Here is an 8,748-nt window from a genome sequence, read left to right on the forward strand (position 1 = left end):
GGAGTTTCATAGAAGGTTTACTTTTTCTCTTAAGCACCTCTGGCTTGGGTAGTTGTTCTTCGATTTCCTTAAGCTTTGTTTGCAAAGTTTTTTCCCTTTCTGAGGAGGCAGAATAATAATAAAAAAGGCTAAAGTACATCATAATATAATTAAGTTACATATTTTGATTAACAAATAAGCGACAATAAAGTAATATTATACTGGAGAAAAGGCACCTGCTAGCTTAATGATGGAGGCTTCATAGACCGGCCACCCGCCTTTTGGCTCCTTGGCGCCTTGTCGCCACTCCACCAAATAAATGTCCTTTTCCTCCAAACCGTTTAAGTATTCCTCCTCATCAAAATCCCGAATGTGTTCAGTCGGCAGAATTGAGAACTTTCCATCTTCCGACCACTTAATTAACGCGAACATTATCCGCTTGTGTCTTCCCGTCTGTATATCGGCCTTTCGTGCCTCAAACATCGGTTATATTTCAAAAAAAAAAAAAAAAGGGGGGGAGGGGGGGGGAAGAAACAACAACTAATAATTTTTTTTATTACTATTATTAATATTTTTTGCGCGTTCATTGCACATGTTTGGGAATATTTCAATATTTACTTTTTATTTTATCTTTATTTATAAAAAGCACAATGGCAACGCGCATGCGCATACTCTGCTCCGCTCATTAACCTTTACACTTTCACACAACCTACAGATCTAGAACGAAGACGCTGCATTTTTTGAATAATCTCTGGCGAGCATAGATTTCATAGAAAAAACATATTATATTGTTTTAAGTACCTTTTTTTCGATTAATCCTGTGACGTACAAAGACGGACGTTTTTGGGACTTTACGTTTAAGTTTTTAAAGTTTTTGTTAAGGTCTCCATTGCGTGTGCAGACGCTCGCGGAAGAAGACGCTGAAATTTTGCGAACTCCCTGGAAAACTGCTCGGTAAGCATATATTTCACTACATTTATTTTATATGTTGCAGTTTCTGTTTTACAATCCTCGATGTTTTCTTCAATGTGATTTTAATGTCATCAACAGGTCACGTGTGAGTCAAAATGAGCGAGCCTCCTGAAAGGATTTCGTATAAACGTTATCTAACTGATCCTGAAGAGGAAATTCCTTCAAGAACCAAACGGAGATGGGCACAAAAAGAAAGGTGTGTTGGTAATGTAATATCCCTCACTCTTTAACATTAACGAATGCCATAGGGCCGCACAATCAATAAATCTAGTGGCAATCACTAAGGATGCCACATTAGATCAATTGCTCTGGGCCCCTTTTATCAGCTCCATCACCTAGTGGGGGTGGGGGGTCATAGTTTGGTCCCGCCTTCACTGTTGTGATTGGTGAGGGGGTAGGGACAGGCTTAGGGCGTCGGGGGGTTCCCCGGAGGCATCTTCCTTGGGGAGCTCAACCCGGGGTAGCGGTCACGTCCGGTTGGGGGCTCTGTTGGCTCTCAGGTGACTGTTTCCTCGCGGCTGCGTGCAGCGGGGCTAGGGGAGGGTCTGTGCTGACGGACGTGGGTTACTGACCTGGCAACCTGGCTGCCCCTGGGTGGGTCCGGGATGGGCGTGAGGTTCTGGGGGCGCTCCGTCTCTGGGCTGGGGCCCGGGCCGGGCCTCGGGGGCTTGGGTCCTGGTTGGTGTGTTGCCGGGGTTGTGGGCGGGTGGGTGCATGGGGGCCCGGCCCTGGAGCAGGGTGCCGCCGGTGCGTCGAGCCGCCTGGGGGGCTCTTCAACTGGTGGGGGGGATGGTCACATCTTGCAGGAGCTTTCTTCTCTTCAGGAACTCTCTGCAGGAGGGGGAGATACAGGAGAGGTGGAGGAAGATCTCAGCCTGGGCGTTTACCGTCTTATGTAGTCTGGAAGATGTGTGGATGGTGGGGTGGGTGCAGTTTTCTCTGTGGTGGGGTTGGGTGGACTGTCCAGGGCTCTGTGGAGCAGGGGGGCGCTACTGCACTGGGCCCCGGTCTGATGGGCCTGGGCCCCCTTTCCCTGGTGGGTCGCGGAGGGTGGGAGTGCCTACTGGGGTCAGCGGGGGAGCTGGCCCCAGGGAGGGGTTACCTGCCCCTCCCTTCCTTCCCTCCCCATCTCCAGCTGCCTCCCTCTTCCCGCTCCTCCACAACCACCCACACATGCAGGGCCTTGGAGTGGGGGTATGTCACCAGGGTGCAGAGGAGGCTACCCCCCCCCCCCCCCCCCCCCCGTCCCCTTCTGGCTGCCTCTGCCTCAATTTTATCCCACAACTTAGACATTCACATTATTCACACTCTCATTACACATACATATAGGATCTTGGGGGTGGGCACAATCACGGAGTCCAAATCACCATCAGGGTGTATACCTCACCCCTGACGTCGTTGCCCACCTCTCAATTTTAAATACACTTAGTCATTGAGGGCTAGCAGGAGGGACTATGCGCTTACCTGCTGCTCCTTGGCAGGTAGCTCCATGCCCTCCTGGGTTTTAATTGCACCTTAGAACACATATGCATCAACACTACAATGAGCGGGTGGAGGGAGGTTTGGAGTCTTCTCCCACCCCCATTCTGTGCGGCCTGCTGGAGCGGGAGGGCTAGTAGGAGGAGTTGGCCGTCCGACTGCGGTCTGGGGTGTGGGGCCTCCCTGCTGCTGCGGAGTCGGGGTGGTCTGCCTCTCCCCACCGCAGGGAAAAGGGTAACACCACCTGGGTCTGGGTGCAATTCCCCCCTCCAGGGGCAAGGGTACCTAGACCCGGTTTGTAGAGTACGCTTGGGGAGTGTGATTGTGTGTACAGCGTCTCTTTATGTCTGTCTCCACGTTGGTTGAGTGTGGAGTGAGTGCATATGAGAGCATGAGGGTGGGAATGGATGTTTGTGTCTGTGTTTGCCTGTATGTCTGTGTCTATATGTCAGGTTGGGTATCAGACGCCACCTCTCTGGGGACACCTCAGGCCCTCCAAGGTTTGGAGGCCTATCTCCACCCACCACCACTTCCCCTGCCAGTGGCGGACTCCCTCAGGTGTCGGTGTGTTGGTGGTTCTTTGTGTCTGGGGGTGGGCGTCCGGGTACACACCGGCTCACTCCTTGGCGGCCGCTTGTCGGGGCCTGGGGCCTGGGGCTCGCTCGGGCCCCTTTGGAGGTGGGGTGCCCCCGGCCTCTCGGCCTGGGGCTCGGTCACTCAGGCACAGCTGGGGGCCGGCGGAGCTCACGGGCGCGTCACTGCAACTCCCCCTGACTTCTGCTCCGCGGCTGCTGGGCGAGCCCTCATCTGGGACTCTCCTCAGCTCTTACTGGAACAGTGGCGCGGCTGCCCCTCTGTTGGTCTTCCATGGTCTCTTGTGTTCTGGGGGCCTCTGGATGTCTGGAGTTTTGATCTCCTCCATACCCGCTTCACACCCTGGAGGACGGGGCTGTGGCCCCCCCACACTCCCTAGCAGATCATTACATGGAGAAACCTTTGGAATGCAAGCATGCTGATCCACACAGGTATGCACACATGGGTATTCACAGACGCGGACTAAAGCTTTCTTGGCTGCTGCCTCAAAGCACACTGTGCGCTGTCTATCTTGCGTGCTGCACAATATCGTTTATTATTTAGTAAATATTGATATCTATGACTAGCTAGTTTATTGTGATGGTGCTTTGTTTTCTCTATTATTATGTTACTCTTTGTTGTTTGCTGTGTCCTCTGTTTGTTTTTTTTTGTTTGTTTTTTTTTTTCTCCATACAGGTGACCCAGGAGTTCTTTTTTTTTTTTTCTCTCTCTTCCCCCCCCTTCTCACCGTCTCTTCTCCCCTTTGGTTTTCTTTCTTTCTCTCCCCCTCTTCCTCTCATTCATTCCCCCTGTCCTATTTATTAAAAAAAAAAAAAAAAAAAAAAATGACAAAGGATGAACTGAAGCTCTGCCATCACGTAATGTCGCATACTGCTGTTTCTGATGTCATTTAAAAAAAAAAAAAAAAAAAAAAAAAAAAAGGATGCCACAATTATGTAATCGTTCAAAGTGGCAAATAATTGTCCACTGCATGCTTAAGATGTTTGTTTGTTTTTTTAATCAAGAATAAACAAAGCCAATGTGTAATAGACATTTGGGGCTTAATACTCCAGAATAGCATTGAAGGATTTTCAATTAGTGTTTTCAGCTTATGTTCTTGTAAAAATAGGACATGCAGTTGCTTAAAACAATGGTATAAACATCATTCTAAGTAAATTTTATCAAATGTAATTAATAGCCACAATGAAAATTGTAAGGAAAAAATGATCTTTATAAATTACCATACCATAAGGTACTCTGGCTCCCAAATGAATGATCTGGAGTTGGAGTTGGCTCTTTTAAACAGGGAATGTAGCTAGGCTATGTCTAATCTGCTTATTACTGATCAATAAACATCTTTATAAGTGATCACATCTTTATCGTGTTAATAGCAGTTCACTTAGAGTTCAAATATAGCAATAAGCAATTTCTATTTTCTTTATTGTATATTTTCTTTTTCAGAATTAAGGTTGCAGAAGAAGAACTTCAGAATGTTATCAAGGAATGTCAAAAGGTATGCCTTATGATATGATTGGTGGTTCAATTTGCATTTTTGTAAATTCATAAATGAACAGTTCAACCAAAAATGTAAATTCTCTAATCAATTGCTCACTCTTAAGTTGCTCACTCTTATAAACCTGTATGAATTTCTTTTGAACAAAATAATGTTGATAACCAAACAGTTGCTGGTCCCCATTGACATAGTATGAAATAACAACACTATGGAAGTCAGTAGGGACAAGAAACTGGTTACCAACATTCTTGAAAATATCTTCTTTTGTGTTCAGCAGAACAAAGAAATAGGTTTAGAACAACTTGAGGGTGATGATTACCAAAATAACATTTTATTCCTTTTATCTTATCATCCATTTTATCTTATCCCTTAGCATTTAATTACCTCAGTTATAACAAATAATAAATGCTTGATTCATATTAATATTAATAATAATCTTATTGGTCTCTTTTTAAGGTTAGTGTTGGAATACAAACATTTTGGGTTAACTGTAATGAAAACACTTTTAATGCATAAACCTAAATTAAATTTATTCTGAGTATTGGACTATAGATTTCTCGAAATAAGTACACAATAGTTAGTTGAATTTTCAAGTCAAGAAATGAAATCAAAAAGATCATTACATTTCTAGACATTATTTTTTAAAGAATATTCATGAATTAGTGCATTGAACAAGAAAAAATAAAACAAGTAATCATTGTTCTAATTATGATTTTTACGGTAATTTCTACTTTCTACTGCAATCATATATTCTTACAGAATTTATCATGAAAGAAAGCACTAAGCATTCATTTTGACAGCCTAAGCACACTTAGATTTTGGCAAGACTGAATGGACATGTCAAATAGTGCACAATTAGTGAATGAGACCAATTTCAAATTTCTGCTGTAATGTTAAAAAAAGAGATGCATAAATACAGAGAAGACGGTTACAGGGCAGATCTCACCGATATAGACATGAATGCGTCTATGAGTCCACTAGGTTAATGCTCTTACACTGAAGATTTGCTTACAGGACCCATAATTCTCTCTCTCGCTTCTCTTTTCAAGGAAATCCCAGACACCCTTCCAGAAGACAGAACTCTGCTGATGACTAATGATGAAGAGTGCACTGCAGGTCCTGTTCAGATAGAGGTCCCAGTGGATTCAGGTCAAACTAAAGAGCAAAATCAACTACTACTTCTGGCACTTAAGCTCAAACACAGTTTGACCAATGACTGTCTTGAAGATATCATGAAAATCCTTAATGTTGTTGGTGGCAGTGATGCAGCATGCAGGACAAAATATTCATTTTACAAAGCTTTTGATGATACAAAAGACATCATGAAAATCTGTTATGTGTGTGAACAGTGCAGTAATATAATGTCAGCTGAACTGGACCAAGTTCATTGTGTTCAATGCAACAGCACCTATGACAAAGCAAGTAGGTTTACCAATAACTTTTTCATATACCTCTCCTTGGAAGATCAACTCAAAAATCTCTTGAGAATGCCAGGAATTACAGATGAATTAATAGGAAGGCAAACAGAAACATCTACTTCTCTCAGTGACATTTGTGATGGTTTTTTGTATCAGAAAGCTTTAAGTGGTTCAGAAACGGCCCTTCAAACCCTCAGCTTAACATTTAGCTGTGATGGTGTGCCAGTTTTTAAAAAGTTCCCTTGTAGTATTTGGCCCCTTTTTTGCACCATTAATGAATTGCCATTGAAAACAAGACAGGATAATGTACTTCTTTGTGCACTATGGTTCGGGGATGAGAAGCCTCACATGAGAAGTTTCTTAAAACCTTTCATTGATGAGTGTGTGGGCCTACAGGACAGTGGTTTCACATGGGAAGATGAGGAAGGCGTTTCTGTCAATACAAAAGTAATCCCTCTCATTCTAATGAGTGACTCAGTTGCCAGACCTGTGATCCAAAATTTTAAACAGTTTAATGGTGAATATGGATGCTCCTACTGCCTTCATGAAGGAAAGGTAGTTGAAAAAGGCAGAGGATTCACTCGTGTATATCCTTTTCAGAAGGACATTCAGCTCCGCAATCAGGAACAAACTAATGAATTTGTAGAAGCTGCGCTACAGTCTGGTAAAGCTGTTATGGGTGTTAAAGGGCCAAGTATGTTGTGTAGACTTCCCAGTTTTGATATTATCGAAGGGTCTGTCCCAGACTATATGCATTCAGTACTTCTGGGTGTTGCAAGAACTGTAACAGGGCTGTGGTTAAACAGTGAAAACCATGAAAAGCACTGGTATATAGGTAGGTCTACAAAACTGTTAGATGAAATGTTTTTAAAGATTAAACCGCCATGTAATGTACCTCGTGTGCCAAGGTCTGTCACATTGAGGAAATTTTGGAAAGCCCATGAGTGGTATATGTGGCTCTTTTATTATAGCTTACCTGTACTGAAAGGTGTATTGCCAGAACCACTACTGAATCACTGGTCTAAACTAGTCAAGGGAGTATCCCTTCTGTTGGGCGAAAACATAACTAGAGAGCAGATTACTGAGTCTGAGGCACTTCTAACAGATTTTGTGAAAGACATGGAGGTATTCTATGGGGAAGTTAATCTGTCTTATAATGTCCATCTTTGCCTCCATTTACCAAGGAGTGTAGTTAACTGGGGGCCTTTGTGGGCTCATTCCGCCTTTGTGTTTGAGTCTTACAATGCTAAACTACTAGACATGATCAAAAGCACTCAAGGGGTTGCGCTACAGATTGTAAAAATGTTCTGGCTACAGAAGGCCTTACCATTTTATGGCCAGACTTTACTGAAAGATGCCTCAAATGAATGCAAGGAGATATTTGAATCTCTAACAAGACCTAAACAGTTAAAAGATGTAACTCGCACACATGGTATCACTGCACTTAATCATCCTAAAGTGCGATTAATTAGGAGGGATGACTATATGGCACTGAGTCGTTATGGGGTACAAAGGAGCAGAGTAAAGTACTTTCAACGAATCATTACAAATGGCGAGGTGTTTCACTCAGAAGATTACAGTCGTGTAGTCAAACGTAATTCATTCACTGTTATGTTGAATGATGATGATCAAAATTTCTTTAACATTAAACGATTTGTAATATGTCAAAATAAAAGTGGAGAGACGTGTTATGCCATTGGAAGATTCTATGAACGAGCAAAGCATAGTCTCTGTGCCTCAAATCCAAGTTATTTTGAACCAGTATCAAAACGTCTTGGGCATCTGACAGGTACTCTTGCTGCAGAGATCAAATGCAAATGTCTGATCATTCACACTGAAAAACTAAAAGTCAATTACATTTTTAGAAGCATTAATCAGTGTGAATTCCTTAAATAAGGTTAAACACGAGAAAACATGATTTTCTGCCATGTGGTATTTTTCTGAAGTGATTTTAAACCAGTTCATAAAAAAACATACATAATTAAACATTAAATGGCAAAACGTCAGATATACATTACATTAAGTCATTAAGTGCTATATTATATTGCATCATTAAAGGAACACTCCCTCAGAGTTAATACGTTGAGTCTGACCATTTTGGAATCCATACAGTTGATTTGTATGGTGTCAAGAAAGAAGGTATATGAAAATATGAGTTTGCCTCGCTATTGAACTGTATTTGATTCTGGGAACTTATTGTTTAATTTGCAAATATGAGTATTGAGCAGATTTCAAGTGGAAACCAGAAGGATTTCCTGAGAAGATGATTGTGCCCCTAGACAACAGATTCTACTCAGAGAGGTGAACACATCTTTGTGTAGAACACACAGCAGTAACACCAGATTACAGCCTAACATGTACAGTGTAAGTAATCTAATCCACAACTGCAGGTCCAAAGGAAAAGACTTACATTTTAAGGGAACAAATCAGATCCCGATCTGCTCTCATTATGAGCTATGTATAGCCATTACTGTAGGATACTTGCTGTGAGTTTGGGGGAAGATGGGATCATTGATTCTGTAACCATTATTATTCAGAGATTGTATTTTTAAATTAACATGGCCTACTTACCAGCACTGGAGGGGGAAAACACAAAATAACAAAGCAAAATGGCAGAGGACAGAGGACACACTTCTTTTTATAGGTTTTGGGCTTTTGTTGTGAAACTATAAGAGAATCTCAGTTTCTGAACACTTCATCAGCAAACTATTGTTTTGATGCTCATCTATGAGTCATACTGTATGAGCTCATCAATGATCCACGGGACATCTGAAAATACCCTGCCATCAGTGGCACACAGCCAATCATGAGCAT

The sequence above is a fragment of the Astatotilapia calliptera genome, unplaced genomic scaffold (genome assembly GCF_900246225.1).
Source record: "Astatotilapia calliptera unplaced genomic scaffold, fAstCal1.2 U_scaffold_1, whole genome shotgun sequence".
NCBI classification, from domain to species: Eukaryota; Metazoa; Chordata; class Actinopteri; order Cichliformes; family Cichlidae; genus Astatotilapia; species Astatotilapia calliptera.